Source organism: Phyllobates terribilis, unplaced genomic scaffold, assembly GCF_046119375.1.
Source record: "Phyllobates terribilis strain yellow unplaced genomic scaffold, ASM4611937v1 Scaffold_12__6_contigs__length_324123572, whole genome shotgun sequence".
NCBI lineage: Eukaryota > Metazoa > Chordata > Amphibia > Anura > Dendrobatidae > Phyllobates > Phyllobates terribilis.
Genome location: NW_027362772.1, coordinates 8,593,678 through 8,605,740, shown reverse-complemented (window position 1 = coordinate 8,605,740; position 12,063 = coordinate 8,593,678). Strand labels below are relative to the sequence as shown.

At 53.9% G+C, this 12,063-nt stretch overlaps 2 protein-coding genes across 2 annotated transcripts in view; both read right to left on the bottom strand.

Annotated features, from left to right (window-relative positions):
• Positions 1-5,999, bottom strand: part of LOC141171883 (uncharacterized) — a 35,725-nt gene extending 29,726 nt beyond the window's left edge. The window contains exon 1 of the mRNA XM_073655520.1: positions 5,917-5,999. The gene's annotated coding sequence lies outside the window, so the exon portion shown is untranslated. The remainder of the gene's footprint in view (positions 1-5,916) is intronic.
• Positions 1-12,063, bottom strand: part of LOC141171879 (uncharacterized) — a 307,194-nt gene that overhangs the window by 71,893 nt on the left and 223,238 nt on the right. The window lies entirely within an intron of this gene.

The window sequence follows — 12,063 nt, the reverse complement described above, 5'->3', positions numbered from 1 at the left end:
GATTCACGGGAGCCACTTGCATTACTCTGGCGGGATCAATGATGTGCTTATGTTCCTCCTCTAGATCAGACACCAGGAAGGATAGGGACAAGGCGTCAGCTTTGATGTTTTTGTCTGCCGGGCGAAAATGAAGAACAAAATCAAAGCGGGCAAAAAACAAGGACCACCGGGCTTGGCGCGGGTTAAGTCTCTGGGCGCTCTGAAGGTAAGCCAAGTTCTTGTGGTCCGTGTAAATTATTACCGGGTGAAGAGCCCCCTCGAGCAGGTAACGCCACTCCTCCAGTGCCAGCTTGATGGCTAACAATTCACGATCTCCAATAGAATAGTTGCGCTCAGAAGAGGAGAAGAGTTTGGAGAAAAAACCGCAGGTTACCATTCTCCCGGAAGATAACTTTTAGGTAAGTACCGCCCCGGCTCCGGAGGAGGAAGTGTCAATTTCTAGGAAGAATTGTTTGTTGCCGTCCGGACGATGCAGCACCGGGGCGGAGGAGAAGGCCTGTTTTAAGGAAAGAAAGGCCTCCTCAGCTTCGGGCGGCCATCTTCTGGGATTAGTACCCTTACGGGTGAGCGCAGAGATGGGGGCAGTCCGGGAAGAGAAGTGCGGTATGAAGAGGCGGTAATAGTTGGCGAAGCCCAGGAACCGCTGAATAGCCTTCAACCCCTCTGGTCGGGGCCACTTCTGGATGGCAGACAGTTTCTCAGGATCCATTTGTAGGCCGGTCTGAGAGATTATGTAGCCCAGAAATGGAAGAGAGGTCTGCTCAAAGATGCACTTCTCATATTTAGCGTAGAGGTGGTTCTGCCTGAGCCTGAGCAGGACCTGACGAACATCCCTCCGGTGAGTAGGAAGGTCCGGAGAGAAGACCAAGATGTCGTCCAGGTACACCACCACGCAGGAGTAGAGAAGGTCACGAAAGATGTCATTGACCAACTCTTGAAAGACGGCAGGAGCGTTACAGAGACCGAAGGGCATTACAAGGTACTCATAGTGGCCGTCCCGGGTGTTGAATGCCGTCTTCCACTCATCCCCCTGACGGATACGGACCAGGTTATACGCCCCACGGAGATCCAGTTTGGTGAAGATTCTAGCCCCCCTCAGGCGGTCAAATAATTCAGGAATGAGCAAGAGGGGGTATTTATTCTTCACTGTAATCTGGTTAAGGCCTCTATAATCTATACATGGACGGAGTGAGCCGTCCTTCTTTTTGACGAAGAAGAAGCCTGCTCCCGCCGGGGAGGTAGATTTCCGGATAAATCCCCGGGCCAGATTCTCCTCAATATATTCTGACATGGACCGGGTCTCCGCTGCGGACAAAGGGTAGATACGCCCACGGGGAGGAGTAGAGCCGGGTATCAGGTCGATTGGACAATCATAAGGTCTATGAGGGGGTAATGTCTCTGCTTCTTTTTTATTGAAGACATCCGCATAAGACCAATAGGGAACCGGTAGACCGGGTAGACTGACTGGGGTAGGAGAAGGACGAGCAGGATGAACGGGAACTAGACAAGTCCTATGGCAGTCCTGTCCCCAGCGAAGGACTTCTCCGGTCTGCCAGTCAAGCACGGGTGCATGTTTCTGGAGCCAAGGTAGGCCTAACAAGAGTGCGTGAGAGAGTCCAGGCAGAACATGAAAGGAGATGCTCTCAGAATGCAGCATTCCCACCTGCAGAGTTATGGATTCGGTGATGAGTTGGATGGGATGTGGTAAGAGGCCCCCATCCACGGCGGCGACAGATAAGGGTACAGCCAGAGGTTTGGTGGGAATGCGGTATTTCTCTACCAGAGACTGAGAAATGAGATTTCCAGCAGCTCCTGAGTCAAGTTGAGCCAGTTCGAAATAGCGGTTCTCTCCGCAGGTGATAGAGACTGACAGCATCAGAAATGGAGAGGGTTTACTTTTGTCTAGGGCGACCTCTCTGAGCGATCCTAGACACAGGCGTTTCCCGACCTCTCTGGGCAGGAACGGATCCGGTGCTCCTTACTGCCACAGTAGAAGCAGCTCCCCTCGGCACGGCGTAAGTCTTGACGGGTTTTGACCATCTTGGTCTGGTCGACCTGCATAGGCTCAGGTGAGTGTGCCTGGGGAGTAACGGAGGGAGAGACGGGTTTCTGGAAGGTGGGGGCTAGACGTGGAAACCTCCTCTCACGGGTGACCTCTTTGGCGCGCTCCTGGAATCGGATGTCAATCCGGGTGGCAAGTGTTATTAAGTCGTCGAGAGTGGTAGGAATGTCCCGACCAGCGAGTTCATCTTTAATACGGCCGGACAGACCCTCCCAGAAGACAGACACCAGAGCGTCGTTTTCCCAGGCCAGCTCCGAAGCAAGGGTACGGAACCGTATGGCATATTGGCCCACGGTGAGATCTTCCGTCCGGGTTCGTCGAAGACTTTCCGGAAAGCCGTGAGAAAGGCTGGCAGGTCGGACACCAGGGGATCTCCTCTCTCCCACAGAGGATTTAGCCAAGCCAGAGCCTCTCCCGTGAGGTGGGACATGATAAAGGCTACTTTGGACCGGTCGGAGATAAACTGGTGGGACAAGAGTTCAAAGTGCAGGGTGCACTGGTTTATGAAGCCCCGAGCTTGAGCGGAGTCACCTCCGAAACGAGGAGGTGCAGAAAACCGGGCTCCGGGACAGGATACCATGGTATTGGTGGGCAGCGGCGCTGCCGGGTTGCGAGTCATGACACTAGCGGTGGTTGCAGGTGGAGCAGACAGAGTGTCCAGGCGAGAGTTGACACTCCGCAGGTGACTCAGGATGGACTCCTGTTGGGACCTCTGACGGGACAGTTCATGACATAGGTCCGAGAGCGAGGGAGCTTGGGTGCCACCGGATTCCATGGCCCGAGCAAACTGTAAAGGGTCTGGGAGGCGGAACCTCTGAGCAACTATACAAGGGGGCGGTCCTTGTAAGGAAGCGGGTGGCTCCCAGGGAAGATGGGCAGGTAATCATGGCAAGTGACAGGGACAGTCTCTGGGTAGAAGGGCAGGTAGTCACGGCAAGTGACAGGGACAGTCTCTGGGTAGAAGGGCAGGTAGTCACGGCAAGTGACAGGGACAGTCTCTGGGTAGAAGGACGGGTACTCACGGCAAGTGACAGGGACAGTCTCTGGGTAGAAGGACGGGTACTCACGGCAAGTGACAGGGACAGTCTCTGGACAGGCAGGTGGTCACGGCTAGTGACGGCAGAGCCTCCAGGTAGGCTAGCAGGCAGGTAGCAGGTGAGCGCTCCTAGGTGAGCAGGAAAGAGTCTCTGGACAGGCAGGTGGTCACGGCAAGTGACGGCGGAGCCTCCAGGTAGGCTAGCAGGCACTTAGCAGATGAGCGCTCCCAGGTGAGCAGACAAGAGTCTCTGGACAGGCAGGTGGTCACGGCAAGTGACGGCGGAGCCTCCAGGTAGGCTAGCAGGCAGGTAGCAGATGAGCGCTCCCAGGTGAGCGGGCAGGCTGGTCCATAGACAGACTGACAGGTGTCGGAAGGCAGACCGTCGAACCGCAGGCTTGCAAGCAGGTAAACGGATATCTGGCAGGTATCAAGCAGGAATCTGGCAGGTGACTGGCAGGTAACAGGCAGGAATCTGGCAGATGACTGGCAGGTAACAGGCAGGAATCTGGCAGGTGACTGGCAGGTAACTGGAAACAGAACCTGAGGGCTGAAGCAGAGTGAAGGCTTTGCAACAACATTGCTCGGGCACCTCCATTTTGGAGGAGGTGCCTTATATATGGTGAAGTCCTCCGGCCATTGGCCGGGGACTCCTTAGGACGGCGCGCGCGGCCCCTTTAAGAGAGGGGGAGCGCGCGCGCGCCCTAAGCACCGTGGCCGGGAAGCAGCGCGCGCTGCCAGCAGAGCGGGAGGAAGACGCCGGGCACAGAGCGGAGAGGTGAGGGGAACAGCGTCCCTGCCTAGCAGGAGGCAGGGACGCCGACGCTACAGTGCTTTTTTGCCGCCATGCATAACGCCTTTTTGTATGACCAAACAACTCAATCTTGGTTTCATCAGTCCACAGGACCTTCTTCCAAAAAGAAATTGGCTTCTCCAAATGTGCTTTTGCATACCTCAGCCGACTCTGTTTGTGGCGTGCTTGCAGAAACGACTTCTTTCGCATCACTCTCCCATACAGCTTCTCCTTGTGCAAAGTGCGTTGTATAGTTGACCGATGCACAGTGACACCATCTGCAGCAAGTTGATGCTGCAGCTCTCTGGAGGTGGTCTGAGGATTGTCCTTGACTGATCTCACCATTCTTCTTCTCTGCCTTTCTGATGTTTTTCTTGGCCTGACACTTCTGGCCTTAACAAGAACTGTCCCTGTGTTCTTCCATTTCCTTACTATGTTCCTCACAGTGGAAACTTACAGGTTAAATCTCTGAGACAGCTTTTTGTACCCTTCCCCTGAACAACTATGTTGAATAATCTTTGTTTTCAGATCATTTGACAGTTGTTTTGAGGAGCCCATGATGCCACTCTTCAGAGGAGATTCAAACAGGAGAACAACTTGCAAGTGGCCACTTTAAGTAGCTTTTCTCATGATTGCATACACCTGGCTATGAAGTTCAAAGCTCAATGAGGTTACAAAACCAAAAAAAGTACTTTAGTAAGTCAGTAAAAAATAGGTAAGAGAATTTAAAACAAGAAAATGATAAGGGTGCCAATACTTATGCACCTGTCAAATTTTGTTTGAATGCAGATTGCACATTTTCTGTTAGTACAATAAACCTCATTTCAAGGCAGAAACATTACTGTGTCCAACAGTTATTACATATATCAAACTGAAATAGCTGTTGCAAAAACACCAATTTAAATAAAACATTAAGCTTAAGATTAATAGGGGTGCCCAAACTTTTTCATATAACTGTATACTACATAAGGGGCATAATGGGGGCACTACACTGTCTGGGGGCATCATATATACTGCATAAGGGGTATAATGGGGGCATCATACATACTGCATAAGGGTCATAATGGGGGCATTACACTGTGTGGGCGGCATCATACATCCTGCATAAGGGGCATTACACTGTGTGGGGGAATCATACATACTACATAAGGGGCATAATGGGGGCATGATACATTCTGCATAAGGGGCATTACACTGTGTGGGGGCATCATACATACTACATAAGGGGCATAATGGGGGCATGATACATTCTGCATAAGGGGCATTACACTGTGTGGGGGCATCATACATACTACATAAGGGGCATAATGGGGGCATTACACTGTGTGGGGGCATCATACATCCTGCATAAGGGGCAATACACTGTGCGGAGGCATCATACAAACTACATAAGGGACATAATGGGGGCATTACACTGTGTGGGGGCATCATACATCCTGCATAAGGGGCATAATGGGGGCATTACACTGTGCGGGCGCATCATACATACTACATAAGGGGCATAATGGGGGCATTACACTGTGTGGGGGCATCATACATCCTGCATAAGGGGCATAATGGGGGCATTACATTGTGTTGGGGCATCATACATCCTACATAAGGGGTATAATGGGGGCATTACACTGTGTGGGGGCATCATACATCCTGCATAAGGGGCATAATGGAGGCATTACACTGTGTGGAGGCATCATACATCCTGCATAAGGGGCATAATGGGGGCATTACATTGTGTTGGGGCATCATACATCCTACATAAGGGGTATAATGGGGGCATTACACTGTGTGGGGGCATCATACATCCTGCATAAGGGGCATAATGGGGGCATTACACTGTGGGGGTCCTGTACTCTGAGAACAATACGTTTCCTCCCTTCCTGTCTCCATAGTTGGGTCGTATGTATCTATTACAGGAAACAGAACAGAAACCTTATGATTCTTATAAAGGGGCAACACAAGACCCCAAAAGAGTCTCCGTGCTGAAGGGGTTAATGCCCCCTGCGCCCAGTAATGGGGGTCTCCACATACCTCCACCTGCAGAGCCCCCACAAGATATATAGCTGTTGTGTGAGCACAGGAGCTGTGATGAGGTCACAGGAGGGGAGGAGTCAGGGGGTCACAGGAGGGGAGGAGTCAGGGGTCACATGATCAGGGGCCTCAGTGGATGCAGGACTCTGCTGTGCTGGTTGTCATGGTGCTGGATGAGCTGAAGTTTATGTGTGGGGTCAGGAGGGGTTTACAGTGTGGATGTAGCAGAGCCGCGTGTGTACGAGGTGTACGGAGCAGAGCCGCACGTGTACGAGGTGTACGGAGCGGAGCCGCGTGTGTACGAGGTGTACGGAGCAGAGCCGCGCGTGTACGAGGTGTACGGAGCAGAGCCGCGCGTGTACGAGGCGTACGGAGCAGAGCCGCGTGTGTACGAGGTGTACGGAGCGGAGCCGCGCGTGTACGAGGTGTACGGAGCGGAGCCGCGTGTGTACGAGGTGTACGGAGCGGAGCCGCGCGTGTACGAGGTGTACGGAGCGGAGCCGCGCGTGTACGAGGTGTACGGAGCGGAGCCGCGCGTGTACGAGGCGTACGGAGCAGAGCCGCGCGTGTACGAGGTGTACGGAGCGGAGCCGTGTGTGTACGAGGTGTACGGAGCAGAGCCGCGCGTGTACGAGGCGTACGGAGCAGAGCCGCGCGTGTACGAGGCGTACGGAGCAGAGCCGCGCGTGTACGAGGCGTACGGAGCAGAGCCGCGTGTGTACGAGGTGTACGGAGCAGAGCCGCGTGTGTACGAGGTGTACGGAGCAGAGCCGCGCGTGTACGAGGTGTTCGGAGCAGAGCCGCGCGTGTACGAGGTGTACGGAGCAGAGCCGCGCGTGTACGAGGTGTACGGAGCGGAGCCGCGTGTGTACGAGGTGTACGGAGCGGAGCAGTGCGTGTACGAGGTGTACGGAGCGGAGCAGTGCGTGTACGAGGTGTACGGAGCGGAGCCGCGCGTGTACGAGGTGTACGGAGCGGAGCCGCGCGTGTACGAGGTGTACGGAGCGGAGCCGCGCGTGTTCGAGGTGTACGGAGCGGAGCCGTGCGTGTACTAGGTGTACGGAGCGGAGCCGCGCGTTTACGAGGTGTACGGAGCGGAGCCGCGCGTGTACGAGGTGTACGGAGCGGAGCCGCGCGTGTACGAGGTGTACGGAGCAAAGCCCCGTGTGTACGAGGTGTACGGAGCGGAGCCGCGCGTGTACGAGGTGTACGGAGCGGAGCCGCGCGTGTACGAGGTGTACGGAGCCGCGCGTGTACGAGGTGTACGGAGCGGAGCCGCACGTGTACGAGGTGTACGGAGCGGAGCCGCGTGTGTACGAGGTGTACGGAGCGGAGCCGCGCGTGTACGAGGTGTACGGAGCGTAGCCGCGCGTGTATGAGAGGTGTACGGAGAAGAGCCGTGTGTGTACGAGGCGTACGGAGCAGAGCCGTGTGTGTACGAGGCGTACGGAGCGGAGCCGCGCGTGTACGAGGTGTACGGAGCAGAGCCGCGCGTGTACGGAGCAGAGCAGTGTGTGTACGGGGTGTACGGAGCAGAGCCACGCGTGTACGAGGTGTACGGAGCAGAGCCGCGTGTGTACGAGGCGTACGGAGCAGAGCCGCGCGTGTACGAGGCGTACGGAGCAGAGCCGCGCGTGTACGAGGCGTACGGAGCAGAGCCGCGCGTGTACGAGGCGTACGGAGCGGAGCCGTGCGTGTACGAGGCGTACGGAGCGGAGCCGCGCGTGTACGAGGTGTATGTATCGGAGCCGCGCGTGTACGAGGTGTACGGAGCGTAGCCGCGCGTGTACGAGGCGTACGGAGCGGAGCCGCGCGTGTACGAGGCGTACGGAGCGGAGCCGCGCGTGTACGAGGCGTACGGAGGGGAGCCGCGCGTGTAGAGGCGTATGGAGCGTAGCCGCGCGTGTACGAGGCGTACGGAGGGGAGCCGTGTGTACGAGGCATACGGAGCGGAGCCGCGCGTGTACGAGGCGTACGGAGCGGAGCCGCTCGTGTACGAGGCGTATGGAGCGGAGCCGCTCGTGTACGAGGCGTACGGAGCGGAGCCGCGCGTGTACGAGGCGTACGGAGGGGAGCCGTGTGTACGAGGCGTACGGAGGGGAGCCGCGCGTGTACGAGGCGTACGGAGGGGAGCCGCGCGTGTACGAGGCGTACGGAGCGGAGCCGCGCGTGTACGAGGCGTACGGAGCGGAACCGCGCGTGTACGAGGCGTACGGAGCGGAGCCGCGCGTGTTCGAGGCGTACGGAGCGGAGTCGCGCGTGTTCGAGGCGTACGGAGCGGAGCCGCGCGTGTACGAGGCGTACGGAGCGGAGCCGCGCGTGTACGAGGCGTACGGAGCGGAGCCGCGCGTGTACGAGGTGTACGGAGCGGTCCCCCGGGTGTACGAGGCGTACGGAGCGGAGCCCCGGGTGTACGAGGCGTACGGAGCGGAGCCGCGCGTGTACGAGGTGTTCGGAGCGGAGCCGCGCGTGTACGAGGTGTACGGAGCGGAGCCACTCGTGTACGAGGTGTACGGAGCGGAGCCACGCGTGTACGAGGTGTTCGGAGCGGAGCCGCGTGTGTACGAGGTGTACGGAGCGGAGCCACGAGTGTACGAGGTGTACGGAGCGGAGCCGCGTGTGTTCGAGGTGTACGGAGGTTCGAGGTGTACGGAGCGGAGCTGCACATGTACGAGGTGTGGATGTAGCAGAGCCGTGTGTGTACACTGTATACAGCTGTATATTCCCCAGGTTCGGTTGGAGACACCGCGGTTCTTCATCAGAGAGTATGGAGCGGAGCCTTGTGTGTACGCTGTATACAGCTGTATACTCCCCAGGTTCGCTCGGAGACACCGTGGTTCTTCATCAGAGTTTATGGAGTGGAGCCATGTGTGTACGCTATATACAGCTGTATACTCCCCAGGTTTGCTCGGAGACACCTCAGTTCTTCATCAGAGAGTATGGAGCGGAGCCGTGTGTGTACACTGTATACAGCTGTATACCCCCCACGTTCGGTTGGAGACACCACGGCTCTTTATCAGAGTGTATGGAGCGGAGCCGTGTGTGTACGCTGTATACAGCTGTATACTCCCCAGGTTCGCTCGGAGACACCGCGGTTCTTCATCAGAGTGTATGGAGCAGAGCCGTGTGTGTACGCTGTATACTCCCCAGGTTCGCTCAGAGACACCGTGGTTCTTCATCAGAGTGTATGGAGCGGAGCCGTGTGTGTACGCTGTATACAGCTGTATACTCCCCAGGTTCGCTCGGAGACACTGCGGTTCTTCATCAGAGTGTACAGAGCGGAGCCGTGTGTGTACGCTGTATACAGCTGTATACTCCCCAGGTTCGGCTCTTTATCAGACTGTAGAAGAACTGACTCTGGACACTCGGTAAATCTGCGCTCGGAGGTTTCTTGTTTCTCGCACAGATATTGATGACATAAGATGGAGTCAGACGAACCCTCCTACAAAACCTAATAAAGTCATTACTACAGGACTGGATGAGAAAGGGATTTATTCTACAAGAAACGCTGGGGCCACAATTGAGAGAATCGGGGCCCCGTGGCTGGATCCTCCGGGCCCCCAGCGTGTTAGGAGCAGACGGGGTCTTTGTCCCTGGAGCTTCTCTGCTCGGTAGAATGAGACTCTGATCTTGTTCTTATAAAGAGGGTTTGAGTAGAATAGAAGCTGAATATGAGGACCTGGTCTGATCTCTATGTCCTTGTGTACAGAGCTATGGAGACAGCGCTATTCTCTGTATAATAGATGTCGCTGGAGCCCTAATATTCCTGTACAGGGGTCTCTAGAGATAATCTTACGCCAGCATTAGGGATTGGGGACATTTTATTGTAATTTCCCTTTAAAAAAACAAAACCTGTAATAAAAAATAACTGATTAAAAAAAGTGTTTCATTTTCCCCCCTTTTTGTTTGTAGGAGAAGTAAAGAGCCGAGGCTGAAGACGCTTTATCTCCAGAAGTCTACAGAAGGTTGAGGATGGGCAACTCCGAATGTCCTCATCTATTTTGGGATTGGGAGTTAGGAAAAGGGACAGGAGAACATTTTGAGTTTTGTTTTGGGGGCCAGAGATGTAATATTTGTGCATTAAGTGTAAATATATGAATACAGTTAGGTCCAGAAATATTTGGACTGTGATTGAATCTTTGTGATTTCAGCTCTGCAGGCCACGAATTTGGACTTAAAATGAAACAAGTGAGATGTAATTGAAGTGGCGACTTTCAGGTTTTTATTAAAAGAGTTGAACAAAAATATCCTGTGAAACGTTTAGGAATTGCTACTATTTTTCTATGAAGTCTCCTCATTTCAGCGTCTCAGAAGTAATTGGACAAATTAGCTTTACCATAAATAAAATGTTCATGTTTAATACTTTAAAAGACCCAAGATAAAAAGTAACTACTCTCGCAGTAAATGAACAACAATAGTGAGTGCATGAAAATAATATAAGGTGCTTAGTAGTGATGAGCGAGCAATGCTCAGGTGCTCCAAGCAACGAGCCCAATGTAAGTCTATGGAAAAATCAAGCATTTTTCCGTCGCCCTCCTCCCCTTCCGGACATTGCCCAAATCAATAGGAACAGTGCTCAAATGGCATGGGAACAGCATGGGGAAGACACCCGGAAGCATTTATGACTCCCAGGTCACTGCTGTGAACAATGTTGTCAGAGTATTACACCACTTTTACAGACTCACAATAAAGCATACAAAAACGAATCCAAAATGGATTTTCCTGGGAAATATGTTAAGGAACATCCTTTCCAGGGTAAAGACTTGTATATAAGGCAAAATAAGGAACCAAAAACAAAAATGATCCTCCACACCTTGGACTATGTTCACACATAGCGGTTCAGATGCGTTTTTTCACTTTTGCATTGCTTTAAAAGGTGAAAAGTACATTCACAGGTAAATGTCATTTTAACATTTTACTAGCTTATCTGGCCATGTGGTGTGTGAGACATGATCAGACACATCCATACAGTGCTGAAAAGATATGGAACAGTATGGGGAAGACCCCTGAAAGCATCTCTGACTCCAAAGTCAGTGCCTAAAACTGTGCTCATCAGACGTGATCCTTGGCGCATACGAAGATGCCTCCCGCCCTCCACCTGTCGTTGCAGACTTGCAACTATCACCCACAGGCTGCAATACTATACTGCTAGATTTCTAGACTGATTGCTTGAACTTGAAATTTGGACTTTTAGGCTCGTGCACGCAGAAGCTGTGGACTGGTTTATGTGGCCAGGAATGGTACATCTCACTGGAGTCAGGCTACAGTAACAAAGCTACCATAAAGTGTCCGGGAACCTTCCCACACACTTTTCTTAGCCAGGGCTGCTTCTCGGCAGGGTTGGACAGTCCCACCAGAGACTCCTCCGGTGGGTTCTGGCTTCTCTATCAGGAGAGTTCATAGTGCAAACCTGGCAGGTTGTGATGATGATGAGGCCATCCATCTCCTTAGTTTTCTGTTACTTGGAATGCAAGCGCAAGTATGCAGCCATCCATCCACCCACAGGCCGCAATACTAAACTGCCTTTTAGGCTTGTGGAGGTGGAAGCTGTTCACAACCTCATGGCGGGGGCCGGGTGTCCATACTCGGTCCCCAGCCGCCACTATTTCTCCTGGTGTCGGCTCCACCTTGCACAGGTCCCAGAACATTGCCCATGCCCTCTCCAGTGCACTTAAGTGGGAAGGACCACAGGGAACACCCAGGGTCTTCCGTGGGCGTAAACATTTCCCAGCAAATACCCAATATGGTACAACATTACACAGTCTCACCCTTTCTTCTCCGCCTGCCTGGGACAGACCAGCTGTGACTTTGGAGACTTCCAGAGCTGACTACCCCTAACCAGTGGCCCCCCACTTCTGGCGGACCCCTACATACAGAAGGTAGCGGCAAGCTTAGAAAGCTAGCAGTCCATCGAGGTACAAGACCAGGAGACCCGAGGGTCCAAATCTGACCTCTCTGAGAGTTTCCAAGGTACCAGGCGACCGGTGGGTCCCTCCTGGCAACTCTAAATGTCTTCATGGGTTCTAGGAGACCGGTGGGTCCCTCCTAGCAACCCTAAAACAACATATCCATGGGGCCAGGTGACTTCTTCGTCCTCTCCTGGACTCCCCAAAATGTATCCATGTCTCTCTGATGGTTAATGGAGCA